The sequence below is a fragment of the Lepisma saccharinum genome, chromosome 1, assembly GCF_977018435.1.
Source record: "Lepisma saccharinum chromosome 1, izLepSacc3.1, whole genome shotgun sequence".
In the NCBI taxonomy this organism is placed as follows: Eukaryota; Metazoa; Arthropoda; class Insecta; order Zygentoma; family Lepismatidae; genus Lepisma; species Lepisma saccharinum.
In genome coordinates, this window is record NC_139229.1 from 131,962,417 (window position 1) to 131,979,642 (window position 17,226).

At 40.2% G+C, this 17,226-nt stretch overlaps 1 protein-coding gene across 3 annotated transcripts in view; it reads left to right on the plus strand.

Annotated features, from left to right (window-relative positions):
• The window catches only part of LOC146001442 (LIM domain transcription factor LMO4), a 305,897-nt gene that overhangs the window by 82,587 nt on the left and 206,084 nt on the right, over positions 1-17,226 (plus strand). Inside the window, exon 2 of one of the 3 annotated variants that reach the window (XM_083138767.1) lies at positions 11,033-11,087. The exons of the other annotated variants lie outside the window; for them this stretch is intronic. The gene's annotated coding sequence lies outside the window, so the exon portion shown is untranslated. The remainder of the gene's footprint in view (positions 1-11,032; positions 11,088-17,226) is intronic. 3 annotated transcript variants of the gene reach the window in all.

Genomic DNA, 17,226 nt, shown 5'->3' on the forward strand with positions numbered 1-17,226 from the left:
ATTTGAGCCATCCCTGAAACGAGAGAAAAACATTTTTGGACTGAAAGAAGATGCATTTCATTCATATAGTTTTTTCGCACGGTCTGTTCCATACCACCAGAATTTTGTATTTTTTTATTCATTAAATATGTAATTAAAACTGAATTTATTAATTAATTTGGATTACATTTATACGTCCTTTTATCCGTTTTTAGGTCCTTTTTTGATATTTTTAGGGTTTTTATAGGTCTTTTTTTGGTAATTTATAGGTCTTCAACTTCCGAGCCCTAGATAACATTCTGGAAGGGACACTCACAAATAACATCCATGTCCATAGGGGAATTCGAACCAGAGATACCTGGTGTACTGGAGCGGCTGTGTGCCACGGAGGTCGGCCAAAATAGGCCACAAAATGCTACACGAAGCTATAAAGGCCCTTGAAACCAGGGTTGTTAAAGGTCCAGGAACCTAAAAATTCTAATGGGTTCTATTGGGTTCCGCATCAGTACTGGAACATTTTTCTCGCACAATTTAAATTCGGTCCAAGTTGCGTATTGTTATATTTCAATACGGAACTGGACTGTATTTCAATTGATCCGGAAAAAAATATTCCTGTACCGTATTTAAATTGATCTGGAAGAAAAGGTTCCTGGACCAAATTTAAATTGATCCTGAAAAGAAATGGTTCTGGACCGAATTTAAATATTTTACAGATAAAAAGGTTCTTTACGGTTCAGAACCCATTAACGCTTCCTGAGTTTCTGACCTGGACCGGAATTGAATTTCTTAAAATTCATGGACCTTTAACAACCTTGCATCAAACCCAGGATGGGATTCAGTGATGAAAATTTCTGTTTGCATGTATCTTATTTCGTGTCGGCCTCTTTTTGGCCCATCCAAACGATGAGGATGAATGAATATTTGACGAGTTTGATGAAGTGGCACTCTCAAAGGAACACCGATGCCCAGGTCAATCCTCGAACCTGGAAACTTCAATGCGTGAGTCGGACAGTCTACTTTGGACCAGTGGCGGCTGGCCAAGTGCAACAAGTGCAGATGTTTTCACCTAATTTTCAAATTAATATTGACATTTTTCATTTGCTTCTTAAATTAAACTATTTCCCAGCAGAACGCACACGATAATACTCAAATAACACGCCGCTCGGCGCTACGCACGTATTGAGTTCGTCCCAACCAAGAGCAAACACCGCTAGGTTGCGGAAAACTTAGCCGGTTGTCATGGCAACGGTGACGTCACCTAGCGTTGGCCTTGAACGGGTGTTGCCTTCTAGATGAAGCAGTTCTCTCGTCGGAGAAAACATCGCATCCAGTGCTTGTGGCAAAATCTTCGCGTTCTCGCGAGATCTTGTTCCGCGTGTGTGTTTCGCGTTTCCTATCGTGTGTTGTGTTCATGTGTTGAGCTGTGGTTTCTACAATGAACCCAGTAAATGACTTAGTGTGTAATTTGTTGCAGACACCATTTTCCAGATGGACGGATGAAGACAAATAAGACGTTTTAAATTGGGGGGGGGGGGCACTGGCACTTACTATTTGTTTTCATTGCCTATAAATATACTTCTTCACCTGTTATTTTAGGCACGAGCCGCTACTGCTTTGGACTAAAACAAAGCATTAGATTCATTCAAACCAGATTGGCTAAACAGTAATGGAATTTTTCACTGTAGTGTAAAATTTGCATGATTCATTGCAACAAAATTCTTGCTCTTGAAATAACATACTTTGTTTTTAATACCATCCTTTGCAACATAGGTATATTCTTATATATTGTCTCAGTGTCGCCATTGCATCGGAATGGGGGAGGTTGCAGCCTCTTCCTTCGGTGCGCCCTTGTCCTAAATTTTTCGTATTGGCGTTATAAGATATGGTTACAAATTCTCCTGCGAATTGTCTCAAGAAAAGCATATGAAAAATAATTTTAGCAAGGCGTTACTATAGCTGAACACAACTCCATCTGGCGGCTGACCTTGACGGCTATTTCTGGCCTATTCTGTCCCCCAATCGGCTTCGGGGTTGTGAGGCTCGATGGGTGTCAACAAACTCAGTTGCGAAGTAAACGCTGAAAGGGTCACATCGCTCTCCCGAAGCAACGTTGCCTAATGTACTTCTGTTTTTGCCAGTTGTCTATTTGCTTGTTTGTAGACTGTTTGCGTGTGACACTCTCGTCTATGACCACGAATGCAGTTGTACCATTAACACCCCGCTGATTTCTGGTGCTGGCAATATCGTTGCCTGAGAAGACTCTCTCTCGCTCTTTACAGTACGTTTGGCAACGTGTGGTGTGCCCAACGCTCATTTGTTTCGTCCCGCGAACAACGTTCGGTACCTTGTGACTCGAAAATGCTCGATTTCAGTCGAAGGAAATTCAACTGATCGCTGATTCGCTGTTTCCCAGCCGCCAGTTGGAGTTGCGTTCAGCTATAGTAACTCAGGCCCGTAGCCAGGCAGGGGCCAGGGGGACTCAGCCCCTCCTGGCATTGCCGTCAGCCGCCTTGACATTAGGCAAAACTATTTTGTGTAATTTGTTTGCAGTGAAGAGTGAAAATGTAGACAACAGATATTATTTGGCTCACAACTTTGGTGAAGGATAAATTCACAGAACATGAACAACAGCCAGGGCCGTATCAAGGTTTGTGGAGTCCCCTGGGCAAAATGTTTCGTGGGGATTCCCATTTTTTTATTATTTTTACTAGAAGTAGCTCAATATGTTAACCACCAATTTTCAGCAGTTGAAATGGTAGACCTAATTTTAGAATCAGTAGTCATTCACAGTCGAACATATTCGCAGATAGGTTTGCAGGGTGAATAGCGCAGTAAAATTCTCCATCTAAATGTCTACAGTATATTATGAAGAGTGAACACCGTAACTACAATATATAATAAATACTAAAGGGGTTCAGACGGAAACAGAAATGAGTAGTATACTGTACTTACGTACATAATTTATTATAAATGATATTATTTACAATTAAGAGTAAATATGTCACTACATATGCACGGTCCATCTACTGGACAATTACCGACAGGTTCATTGTGGAAATTGTAGTAAATACACTTTCTTCAAGAAAATTCCGAAAAGCTTCACACTTATAGTAGACACACTTTTCTTGCTTTTTTCGCAGAAAATTCATCTACTATATCATCGAAGTCCAATTCACGAAGAAGTTCATGTTCAATGCTTAATAAATAAAGATTGGATACGCGATCCTGTCCATGGCAGCACAAAGCCTGTTTTTCGCTAATTTCATTTTTGAGAAAGATCTTTCTCCGCTGCAGTTTGTTACCATTAAGACCAAATACATTCTAAAGAGAATTTCGACATTGGAAAATGTACTGCGGAACGGATCCTTACATACAATATTATACATAGACAGTTCCATTGGGATGTCTTCCTGATGTTTGACATTGCTACTGCTTACTAGGTGTACAAACTGTATCAGCTCATTCTCTAGCGAAGGTTCCAGATCCTCCTTGTAGATGCTCACAAGCTCGAGAGCTGCAGATGTAATTTGTGATGGAGTTGCCACTACAAGTTCATTTAGAATACTGAACCAGATCAGTGTCGACATACGACAATATTGAAGTCTTTTTTATTTTTAAAATACAACTTCTTATGTAATTGTTCACAAGTATAGCCAGCTGCTTAAAATATAAATTTGGTGGAGGCCCCGGGGCAATTGCCCCAGTTGCCCATAGGTTAATCTGGTCCTGACAACAGCTAATTGCCTACATTTGTTCGGAGAAGTGTAAGTAGCGGAAAGTATTTAGAAGATTCTCTTCTCTCGACTCTAGGGAATCGAGCCGCCTCGGCCAATCCATTTCTTTGGGTAATTTTCATCCAGCCACAGTCGCACGCCCAGGCAGAAGTATGGATGGGTGTAATCAACAATCATTTGATCGAGCCATTTTTCCTGCCCCAAATCTTAAAAGGAATCACTTATGAACATTTCTTGAGGAACGGGATGGCAATGTTGTTGGAGGATGTGCCTCTAGCTACAAGATGTGGCATGATTTATCAGCATGATGACTGCCCAGCTCGATCCCCTGATCGATTTGAAGCCTTGCGACTTTTACATTTTACATTTATATGACAAGACACCGGTAAACTCGTTAAGAATAGCTCAGGGAGAGGATCTTATCAGCTGGTCAACACATCAAGGACACCATCACATCACGAGTTACCAGAGCAAATGTCCGTAAAAACCTGCGTGCCTGCATTCGTAACGGAGGTGCCCACTTTGAGCAAGACATATAATGTTCTTTAATTGTATTGTTCATTGATTCCATTCACATGAAGATGAATGAAGGATTATTTCTTGTACACAAATGTGAATGTCAGCAACATTTGAACCTTGTTGGATAGCAGATGTCATAAGGAGGTAATTTAAGTAATTTGTACGCTTCGTGTCATACCATTTTTGTTATTAATACGTTGCCAAGTAAACTAAGAGTGCATTTTTTTATCATCACTTGTAAGTTTAGACCCACCCGTTACTTAGATGTGATTGTTATTTGGGGAAAACTTTTTTTCAACGAACCACTTATTTGTTAGCTATCAGAAAACGCTGAAATAAGTTCCATAAAATGATCAGTTTTTTCTCAATTCATCTTTTTATGTGGAAAATTGTCATTTTTTAAAAAAAACAATTGAAATTCGATTATCTCGAAAACTACTAATTTTCGGACGGAGTATCATATGGTCAAATTTATTGCAAATTGTCTCTACTTTAACCCCTTTCAGGGAATACATCGAATTACCAGTCACCCTGTATATTATAATGTTTTATTCTAATTTGTAAAACTGTAACTGTAGAACAATTGTATAATTTTTGTATAACATTTCTATCTTGTTATATGTGTTAAAGGTTTCATACTGGAATGGAATGTCTCACATTTCTGTGTGTTTCCATTTCCAATACATTCGAATGAATACATATTCGTTTCAATGGCATTTACAAAATCACCTCTTGACATGTTATGTTAAACAAGCAAGATTATTTTTGTGCACGAGTGTGTTAGCCGATGCGTAGCAAAGTATTTGAGGAACAACACTTGAAAAAAAATCTTGTAGGACTAACTAATGAAAAATTTCTTTGTAATCGAAGATCATAATACCTTTTAAGGTGTGGTAATATTATAATGGGATTGAGATACGAAACTCTCGGATTCAGATCCGAAACTTTCGGACCCGGATCCGGATCCAGATCCGGAACTTCAAACCCGGATCCGGATTTTTCGGATCCGGATCCGTTTGGCCATCCCTACTTTAAACCCGGGGTGGGGGGAGTAAAGTCGACCGGAGTGTGACACTGATCACATCTTTACCTTATAAAATATTAATACTATAAAATCATATATGGATAACAGCCAGAGAGGAAATTTTTGTGGGAAACTGATAATTTCTGCCATCTTGGAGGGAAATTTTATCGAAATAGATTACTGTCACTGTCTGAAGGGCAGGTCTACACTGTGGAAGGACTGTGCCGCTTTTTTCCTTCATTTTTTGTGCGGAAGAGGAGGGAAGCCAGGCTGACCTGTCCCCTTCCTCCCGTCAAAGGAACCGACCGTGGTCCGTCACGTGACACTCCCTTCCCGTCTCCTCCAGAGCAAGTTGTAAACCCGTCGGAAGCAGTTTATCAGGATAATGTGTGACGTAGCTTCCTGGGCATGTTCCTATTAATCTGCAACAAGTATGTGGACTTGTTCGAGACAATTTTTACCTGCCGTCTGTGCTGTCCGGAATGCTGCGATGCCAGGTGTCCGTCGCGGGGATGAGGTCAGGGTTGCCAAAATTTGTGTGTGTTTTTAAAGAAACAAATAAAACAAAGTTTTTTTCCGATTCATTTTTGGTAGTTCCGGCAACATTTGTTGTCCTGCCTTCTTATTTTGTGTTTTAATTGTTGTTTTTTGGCGATTTACCCGTTCGCACAATATATAGGCTATATATGGAGTAAGGCTTACTTATATATTTTTATAACTATGCTAGGTATCTAGACCTGATCATATATTGGTGGTAATTATTAGGGAATGGATTTTAAGGTGCAAAATTATGGTCGGGAAATGAAAAAAAAAAGGTTCTGAAAATGTTTTCAAAATGGTGCTGATGAAATGCCTTTATTCAATGCTCTCTTTTTCTGCCTTTTCTGTATATAATGCGCGCGGACCGCATAGAGAACTGTGGTTCTGCCGAATAGGTTTTGTTGAAATTTGTTTTTTGTCTCGCGGGTTTTGCTACATTATCTTGGGAACTATTGGAGCTGCAATGATTTTATTATACCATTTTATAGCTCTCGTTCTGCTCTACAAAATTAGTTTTTTTTTGTAGCTGCTCAAGAAGGATGAAAATAATTTTTTTGTACAATTTTTAACAATACATGAAAGAAATGGAAGGAAAAAGGTGATGAAGCATCAAAGAGGGGATAAACAGGGGGGAAATGTGCTAATCTCACGAAAAGGTGCAACAAAGTGTGTTCATTTTACTTAATGTCATGTCCTAAAATACATATCTCAAACAATCGCTATGAAGAAAACGGCTTTAATTTTGGAGAGGTGCTGCACTTATATTCCACCGTGTATGGGCTCGGTTTGATTTGACGATCAACGGTGAGGCTGCTTGACTTTTCGTGCATGCTTTTACTGTATGTTGTTTTGTCTTCGCATTTTGTAAATCCTTCTTCTAGGATAACCTTGTCCGATGTGAATGGTAAGTTTCTGATGACGCGGTTGTTTTGTCCAGAATTTGAGTTTTTAACATGTTTTTAAACAGTGTTGTAAGCAATAACAAAGAAACATGTTTTAAACAAATAAATCGTTTAAAAGATAATTCCAAGAAGACTTATTTCCTAATAGTAATGGTTGCTAATGAAACTGTTAATTATCCAAAGAAAGATTGTTGTTAGTAATTATAAAGTATTAACTACTTCTTAAAATACCTATTTGTGTTACTTGTAAATGTCGCATGTAGGCTGTTCGAGAAGGTTCGACTACTCCACGTTGTAGCTACTCTGCTTTCCGAAATATCACATTTTATTATGAATGTAACAGTATAGTGTGGCGCATATCTTGCAAAAAATACATTTTGCATAATATTTAACTCGATTGTCAATGTATCAATTTCCTTGGACGCTCTTTTCTGGGGAAATTGACGACTATTTATAGTTGGTAGTCTGTGGCTTGTAATGTTGATCTCGTTACACTAGATCCCTCTAGGAAGAATTGACTGAACGACGTCGCGTGGACTTTTAGCAGAAAAATATTACAAGAGTCAAATGATGAAAACGTTAAAAGTCCAATAAAACTTGTAAGGCAGACTGTATACAGCTCAAATTTACATGAGGTATCAATTGTTATTTACAAAACGACCTCAAAGGTGCAACACCAAATCAAGTTAGCTTCAGAACGCCAGTTTGTTATTTTAAAGATGGCACCTCCTATACACACTTGCACCAGTGAAGAGGAGTGGTTTCCTGTCATTTGTCAGCCTAAAACATACAGACATTTCTCAGCAAATGGAAATTCAACATCTCTGTGCATGTTTACCACACCAGAGAGTTTACTAATGGAGAGGAAAGTTCGACAATGTCCTCAGTTCGCAGGCAGATGGGAGGAAAGGCCTTCGAAGTGTCTCATAAGTGACTGCACGTGGATCCCAAAGACTTATTCTTCTTAAGGTATACAGGCACTAACTGAAAGTTGAAAATATATGTAAATCAGCAATAGGACTGTGCTAAAATGTAGAAAACTTGTGCAACCCTACATACAGAAATCTACTAGATAAGAAACAAAAACAAATGAAGGTTTTCATCCAACTCTCCCTTGTACAGTTGTTGAAAAGAATCCCTTTATAATTTCTAATTTTAACCCAGAGCACTGGAATATGATTTCATTATTTCACTAACGTAAGTGTCGAAATTTACAAACAGTTCTAGTTACAACTAGAAACAGGATAGAAAATAGTTTTTCGAGGACGCGAAGTTTCGAAATGAGGCGTCAACGAGAAGTCCTTTGTCTTGATAGCTCTCCACATGCTGTGAGTGTTTGTCGATGACTTACCCTTTATATGTCATTATTGCATGTATAGAGGAACGTTATTGCGCTCTTTATTCCGAGTGATTGTACTTCTTTTGGCCGTTAATTGAGGAATCGATATTCCCGCACGGGAAACAAATTTCTTGTCGCGTGCAGAGTTTTCGACATCATCAATCGCTAGCGTGAGAGCCCTTGGACGTTATCACGTTATTCTGACTGAAGCAATTTGCCCCTTGTCCCTTACTTTAAGCGAAGAGGTGCCAGAGGGCAATGCGTTTGTCCTTTGGTGGGAATACTAGAGAAAAACCCCTAAGCGGCAGTTTCTGTTGTCATTCTCTCTGTTTCTCATTTTTTCATATCAGTTCTCTCTTTCTCATCTTTTCATATCAATTTGAGGGACCTCCCCGATGGCGCAGTGGTAGCGCAGTCGCTTTGTAAACAAGGTGTCCCGGGTTCGATACCCGGTGGAGGCACATAGTGGTTCGGATCCCACTTTAAACTGTAGGTGCAGTCCCGATTAGCCTTACTGTGCTTAAAGTGGACTTAAAACATCAACTCAATCAATCAAATCAATTTGACTTAATTCTCTACTTTTCCACTCAAAACACTTTTTTGTGATTCTTTTTTTTCCATATAAGAGTAATTTTGGAACGAACCGTTCTACTCGTGTGAGTTATCCAGCCAGATCACTGCTTTGTGAAGAATTGCGAATGCAGTGAACGACTGTTAACAGTGCTTTAGTTAATTGTTCATGATTAATAGTGTTGTATATTGTTATCACGGAGAGTACTGTAATTCATAGTTGCCTAATGAGCTGGTTGAAGAACGTTTTTAGGTGAGCAACTCCTTATGAGCTAATGAACCTCTCTGCAGACACACACTATACACCTATTCACTGCAACAGTTACGTGGTTAAATGATCCCGTGAAGATTTAATAAGTCCAAGTAGTTACTCTCATAAGCCCCCTTACCAAAAAGAACTGTGATTGGAGATTCATTTTACATTTGATGTTTACAAAACCAAGAACTGTGTTATTAAAGAATGTCATTCTATCGAATCTAACACATTTATAGATACACTCGCTCTTGCAGATTTCATTCATACCACTCCCAAAACTTGGCCATCGTATGAAGATGGCAGCAGAGTGTTGTAACGTTTATTCACCAGGACCAGCATAATAATTCACTTTCAAGCTGAATGTGCAAGGGAACCAGGTGCTTTAAGGATGTAATCGGACTACACATCCAAATTGGACAACGTACAGAAACTGTTCTCACAATCATCGCAGAGAATGACGTCGGAGTTTGCTCCGCGGAACAAGGGCCGGAAGTGTCCCTGGAAAGCTGGAACCAAACGTTGTTGGAAGCCTGAGGTGGTGGAGGAAGAATAATATATGCGCGGGAGAGTCGGCGGGAAAAATAATAGTCATTGGGATTTCGAAGTCCAAGGAAGTTTCTGTTCGAACCTGTATTTTCAGTAGCACTGGAGGGTTGGTTGTTTCCGCTCATGTTTCGTTATTTCCTTCTCTGTCCTCCTGCATCTATTTATTTTCTCTGATGTTTTCCTTCAATCTTTCTTCCGTGTCTTTTTATCCCTGTCTCTATTATCTCTTCCTCCTCTTGCCACTTCCTCTCCCAGTCGTCTTTCTTTCTCTTCAACGCGTTCTTTTTCTCTTCCTTTCCCTCACTTTACCCTTATCTGTCGTCCCCCAACCCTTTCTGTTATCTAATTCTCTCTCCTTCTCTTAACTTCCTTCTCCTGTGTATCTTCGGTCTTTGATCTCCCCCTGTCTTCTCCTACTTCTTCCGCTTCTCCGTTTTTTTACCTCTCCCGCTTTTCCGTTTTCCTACCTCTCCCGCTTCTCCTTTTTTTACCTCTCCCGCTTTTCCGTTTTCCTACCTCTCCCGCTTCTCCTTTTTTCTACCTCTCCCGCTTCTCCTTTTTTCTACCTCTCCCGCTTCTCCTTTTTCCTACCTCTCCCGCTACTCCTTTTTCTACCACAACAGCTTCGCCTTTCTCTCTCTCTTTCTCTTCTGCTTTGCCTTTTTCTTTCTGCTTCCCATTCTCTCTTCTGCCCACCTTCTTCTCTCTTCTGATTCGCCTTCTCTCTCTTCTTCCCCTTCTTATCTCTCCTGCTTCGCTTTTTTCTCTCTCTGCTTCGCTTTTTTCTCTCTCTGCTTCGCTTTTTTCTCTCTCTGCTTAACTTTATACTCTCTTCTGCTTCGCCTTTTTCTCTCTACTCTTTCACCTTCTTCTATATCTCCCACTCCGCCCTTATTCTTTCCCTTTCACTTACCCTCGTGTGGCCCAACATGTTAAGTGGCCAACTTTCGATCTCGCCATGAAAGTTCCCTTGCTCGAGTCCCGGCGTGGCCATGAGAGTTCTTTGAGAGTGTCGTGTTAGCGATTTCGTCTAATCATCAGTCATCCCCATCGTCGCGATTACCATAAAGTGGCATAAGAAGGACGCTAAATAACAAAAATACACGGCTCTTCCACTTTGCCGTTTTTGCTGCATTCGCTTTGCCTTTTCTTCCTCTTCTTCACACTCGCTTAGTTCTTCCCGTCTTAGAACAAAACATTTGGTTAACCATCACTTTCCTAACAATTTTTCCACGGGAAATTGAGGCCGTCGACATGCCTTCGATATAACTTTAAATACGTACAAATTTATGTTACAGTTTTAACGTATCTCAAAAGCTTCGTGAATTTAAATTTTAAACCCTCTCGGAAATTACCATTATCTTAACCCATGTTAAATAATCCAATAATTAAACCGCCACTCGAAGCACCGTGTATTGATCAGTGAACTGTGTTACAACGTATTATATTAATGCATCGGAGTAATTTCATAATGTGTTGACACTTGTTAAATTGTTTGTTCAAGGAAGATCAGTTCGTAATAGAGAGAGACCAATTGTTAGGTTTCCTAGTTATTGACTCTGACTTACGTGTGCGTGTGACCTTTGTGGACATGTACTTATGTCTTATGTCTCTTTTTTTCAGGTAAGTTTCTGGAGTTGCCGATAGCTAGTCCATGTTGTGGAGGGCTTCCATGCAGGTATTTGTGACTTTATTTTATTGTTTTACAGTTGTATATTTGCTGTTGGGTTCTGCAATCAGCATTAGCTTTTAAATAACATGCACTCGGTAGTTAGGCATGTTCACGGTTTATGGTATTTTGCTGTGCAGGAGTAGAAGGTGTCCATTCACAGCACAGAACGGTTATTTTGACAAAATTCCGTTTCCCAGCTGGCTGCTTTGGGGAAGGGGGAGTTCTTGCCCAAGCGGTAGGCCTAATTGGTTCTTTGGCCGCGAGTTCCTTCGTAGGTAAAAGCGGCAACAGAGGGTCACTGGCAGAAATGCGGTCCCCGCGCCGGCTGAAAGGGCGACTCCACACGGTGGCGCCGTGTAGTAGTTGGTAAGGCGAACGGGTTTGTAGCAAAAATCTCAGTTCTGTCGTAGGTTCCATTCCCACCACCGACAAAATAAATTTCACCTGAAGACGAGATAATGGGTGCTCTCTCGAGACGTAGTGTTAGAATAAGAATAGTTAAAACCACTAGACAAGGGATAATGTACAATTATCATTGTATGCTAGAGTAGAACCACTGTCGCTAAAATTCAGAAAAATAATATTAAAAATTGAATCGAGCCTTCATTTTCGGCAATATTCAAGATGGCATTAATTCAAATTGAATCGAGCCTTCATTTTCGGCAATGTTCAAGATTGCATTAATTCAAAATTGAATCTAGCCTTCATTTTCGGCAATGTTCAAGATTGCATTAATTCAAAATTGAATCTAGCCTTCATTTTCGGCAATGTTTAAGATTGCATTAATTCAAAATTGAATCTAGTCTTCATTTTCGGCAATGTTCATGAATGCATTAATTCAAAATTGAATCGAGCCATCATTCTCCGTAATATTCAAAGTTTCATTTATTCAAGATTGCATCATTCTTCATTTTCGGCAATACTAAAGATTGCATTAATTCAAGATTGAGTGGAGCCTTCATTTTCGGCAATATTCAGGATTGCATTAATTCAAAATTGAATCGAGCCTTCATTTTCGACAATGTTCAAGATTGCATTAATTCAAAATTGAATCGAGCCTTCATTTTCGGCAATGTTCAAGATTGCATTAATTCAAAATTGAATCTAGCCTTCATTTTCGGCAATGTTCAAGAATGCATTAATTCAAAATTGAATCTAGCCTTCATTTTCGGCAATGTTCAAGATGGCATTAATTCAAAATTGAATCTAGTCTTCATTTTCGGCAATATTCAAGATGGCATTAATTCAAATTGAATCGAGCCTTCATTTTCGGCAATATTCAAGATGGCATTAATTCAAAATTGAATCGAGCCTTCATTTTCGGCAATGTTCAAGATTGCATTAATTCAAAATTGAATCTAGCCTTCATTTTCGGCAATGTTTAAGATTGCATTAATTCAAAATTGAATCTAGCCTTCATTTTCGACAATGTTCAAGAATGCATTAATTCAAAATTGAATCGAGCCTTCATTTTCGGCAATGTTCAAGATTGCATTAATTCAAAATTGAATCGAGCCTCAATTTTCGTTAATATCCATGATTGCATTAATTCAAGATTGATTCCAGCGGTCATTTTCGTTAATATCAAAGGTAGCACCAGTTCAAGATTGAATCGAGCCATCATTCTCCGTAATATCCAAAGTTTCATTCATTCAAGATTGCATCATTCTTCATTTTCGGCAAGACTAAAGATTGCATTAATTCGAGATTGAATGGAGCCTTCATTTTCGGCAATATTCAGGATTGCATTAATTCAAAATTGAATCGAGCCTCAATTTTCGTTAATATCCCAGGTTGCATTGATTCCAGCGTTCATTTTCGTTAATATCAAAGGTATCATCAGTTCAAGATTGAATCGAGCCTTCATTTTCGGCAATATCAAACATTGTATCAATTCAAAGACTGAATTCATCCTATATACCCGGCAATATCTCAACTTGGGTCGATCCTAACACCGCTGAAAATGCAGATTGGCTTCTCTGCGTCCAAGGGAGGAGGAGTATCATCACATCATTTCCATCGTTACGATAACCTAACAAGCGAGTGGGGGCATTCGTCCATCGCGAAACCCCCATGACGTTGGCCAAAATGTATGCATCGCTCGGAAACTTCTCCTTTTTAATGATCCGACCCGTCCTGTAGTGCGTCCTCATCGATCGAGAGACGAATGTAAATTGCTGTTACATATTTGCTTTCGAAGGAAGAAAAAATATACCTGGAGAGGAAGGAAATATACATCAAGTGTTCCTTCGATTGGTTTGCGTACCATCTCGAAAAGAATGCTCAAGAGGACGAGATCCTTGGAACGACGACACTTTGCTTAAGGTATATTATCTCCAGGTAAATATTTGTCTCTGGAATATTATAGTGGAAGCGTCAACATGCAGCTCTCTGGGTAAACAGGGCCTCGCCCTTTATACTAAGCCGTTCGTTCCACAGATAAGGGCCCCGTCGTTAGTTGCATGTGCTCGTCTTCTTGCGTGTATGTGTTTGAAAAACGAGATCCAACTTGGCTTGTTGGCTCTGTGCGTGCTGGGGATGCGTCGTGACGTGTGGTGTAAATCCTGTACGAAAATGGTGAGGTGTGTGCGTGTAATGCTTTGTAGTGAATAGTTGCGGATTTAGGATTGTAAGGGCTCCGTCAGCCAATTATCAGACCCTTCGAGGCTTGACGAGACGAGACATATAGACTTAGTGTCAGGCTCCAGGTTTCATTCGAGTCTTTTGCCGATGTCCATGGCGGAGTGGTTAGCGTAGCACGCTACGACGCCAGGGGTCACGGGTTCCAATCACGACCTGGGCATGGATGTTCTTTGTGAGTGTCCCTTCATCACTCATCCCCATCTTCGCAATTAGCCAAAAGGTAGCAAAAAGGCGAAGTGAAATAAACCAATTCAATCAATCATTCGAAACTTGGGTCAGGGGTCCCTGGCTCGAGATGTTTTAAAAACGTTTTGTTTCAAGTTCACTTCATGCACCGGTAGGCTAATCGGGACTGGATCGACAATTTTTCAAGCGGGATTCGAATCACTATGTGGTGACGGTTTTATCACTACGCCACCGAGGAGGCCCTGGTCCCGGGTTCAAATCCCTGCCTGCACCTGGATGTACTTTGCGAGTGCCCCTTAATAAATTCCATATCAATCATCCTCTTCGTCGTGATTGAACAAAGTGGCAGAAAAGTGACGCTAAATGCAAAACTAAAAATAGTTCTAGACTCGAGTAAACTATAATTTTTGATATTTGTAAATCAACGTTAAACATAGAACGCAAACTGTGTCAATCGGCACAGATATTCTTAATATTTGTGACTCCAATAACACTTTAAAGTGCACTGTTAATGATGCATTCTAGTTCATCGAAATCCGCAGAGAAATCCATGAAAGGGCACTTTTATCAACTGTTCCGCATGTTTTGCACTAAAATGCATTATTCGGACAGATCAGACAGGATCATTTCAAAGAGACCAAAAGTACAGGTTTTTACTGTCTCAGTTGATGCACCAAAATTGCATCAACCTTGATTTAATGAATTTGTAGTTAGATCTGTGTACACTTTACACACAAAAAATTTAGTACAACCAGAAAATAATTTCTGGTAACAGATATTTGTAAATAGAACACAAACACAGGATTATTTACCAGAGACAAATTCTTTCGGGAAAATAGGTTATCCTGAATGTATGCAACCACGCCTCACAGTTGGCAATAGATTACTTTTGAAATTAATAAGAACAAAATATACGACTTGCGTATACACTTAATCAGGTAGATATCCACTTGGTATGTCTCAATAAATCGTATATAAAGTAATTTGGGTTTAATTCATCATAGATTAACACTGTATCGAACGAGACGGAGAATTTTGGACACAAAGACTCGTCTCGTCTTGATTCAACAGTCTATCTCGGTCTTGTTCTCGTCTCGGTACCGTCTCTAATCTCCAAGGACTCTCTTCTAGGAATGGCCAAATCCGGATAAAATTTTATCCGAATTTCAAATATCCTGATATCGGATATTCTAATATTCGTATTCGTATTATCCGAAATATCTGGATATCCGAATGTGTGCATTATCCGGACAGTTTTATAGTTTTTCCGTTTTACGGCCTATCCACATATTCTTTTATTCGTCATATTCGAATTTCACTACACGGATATTCTACAAATCCTTCATCATATATGTACTATCCGGATTATCGTTTAATCCGAAACGGATATCGCATAATTTGAAATCTGGATATCCGTTACACGGATTTTGTGGCCATTCCTAAACTCTTCATCCCTATAGTACCTCGGCATTTGCAGGGAACGAACCACGGAAAACCTCTCCGTATCCAGGACATCAGCACGTGCTCTCTCAACACACACACACGAGCCACCAGCGCTCCACGATATGTAGGAAAGCGTGTCGGAGGAGCAGGAAATTAATGCGATGGTCCATACGAAATATTACCAGGCACAATCATCTATTACGAAGCCGTGGCCTGGAGGTAATAACTAACTCCGCAGTCCTTAATTAATTAAAAACCGAATTCTTAATTGTGTGTCATGCAACTTTCACCAAAGGGGGCGCCATTTGCATCTCGATTAATTTGGCTGTATTGCCTCTTCCATTATTAATGAATGCGACCCGGTTCTCCAAGATGGAGGCAGGTGGGGCGAGGCAGCTATTTTTTTTCTCGTGCTGTCGTTATGGTTTTGTAATGAGGCAGCTCGGGACAATCGTCGGACCGACAGGTGGCGGTCTCTGTGCGTTTACAGGAAGTTTGGCTTTTCTTTTGTCTTATTTGCTTTTTTAAAAGCCCTATGGGAGCCCTTTTTTAGCTTGACGCTGGACGCCCCCGTCTAAGGTAGATCTTATTTTGCTTATCCAGATAAGATATCTGTCTTTAAAATGTGGGACACAAATTAAATGGTTTCCGGACCTCTCGTTTAAGATGAAAGGTTGATATTGCATTTTACTTGTGTACTTTCTCCTAACTTGACAGTAATTTACGACAATGCCCCTGCATTAAGTGGCTCTGGAGCTCACTCAGTCAATGTGGCCGAGATCGAGAACGTCCGGAGCTCTTACTTTCATTTACCAAGGGATAGCTTTACATTTTTTGTGACAGTGAAGTAAGATCAGGTTAGCAGGTCATACAGTATTGTATTTTCTTAGTTCGCGATACCTCATCGCGACGATGAAGATTGGGAGAACAATCGCTAAGGATCATCCATGCTCGGACAGGACTCGAACTCTGTGCCTCGTGTGACGGTATTGGGAGCCTTGTGTCAACGAAGAGTTTTAGCACACCATTTGGTCTACAGGTATGCAATAACAACTAAATGAGATGAGTCGTTTAGGAGGGATGAGTGTTCGAACAGCTGTTGTGAACACGCTGTCGTGAGTTTAATTCTCGACCTGAGATTTCTATGAGTTATACTGATCGCAACTCCATCTGGCGGCTGACCTTGCCGGCTATTTCTGGCCTATTCTGTCCCCCAATCGTCTTCAGGGGTGTGTGGCTCGATGGGTGTCAACAAACTCAGTTGCAAAGTAAAGGCTGAAAGGGTCACATCGCTCTCCCGAAGAAACGTTGCCAAGCGTACTTCTGTTTTTTGCCAGTTGTCTATTTGCGTGTTTGTAGAGTGTTTGCGTATGAAATTCCCTCGTATAGGACCACGTGTGCAGTTCTACCATTAACACCTCGCTGATTTCTGGTGCTGGCAATAGCTATCGTTGTCCGAGAAGACTCTCTCTCGCGCTTTACAGTACGTTTGGCAACGTGTGGTGTACCCAACTCTCATTTGTTTCGTTCCGCGAACAACGTTCGGTACCTTGTGACTCGAAAATGCCCGATTTCAGTCGAAGGAAATTCAACTGATCGCTGATTCGCTGTTTCCCAGCCGCCAGTTGGAGTTGCGTTCAGTATAGATACCTTGAAGGTTTAATGCAGTGGTTGCCAAAGTGTGCACCGAGGCGCCCGGGCGCCGCGATATGTTCCAATATTTTCACTGAAATGACACTTACTTGTTACTCTACACATGATTCTAGATATGATTGTTCCAAATATGTGCTTATTTTGTACTTTTTTACTCCTAAAATGTCTCTGAATTTGAAATATATGTTTATTTTTAACTTTAGGCAAGGATGAAATCACT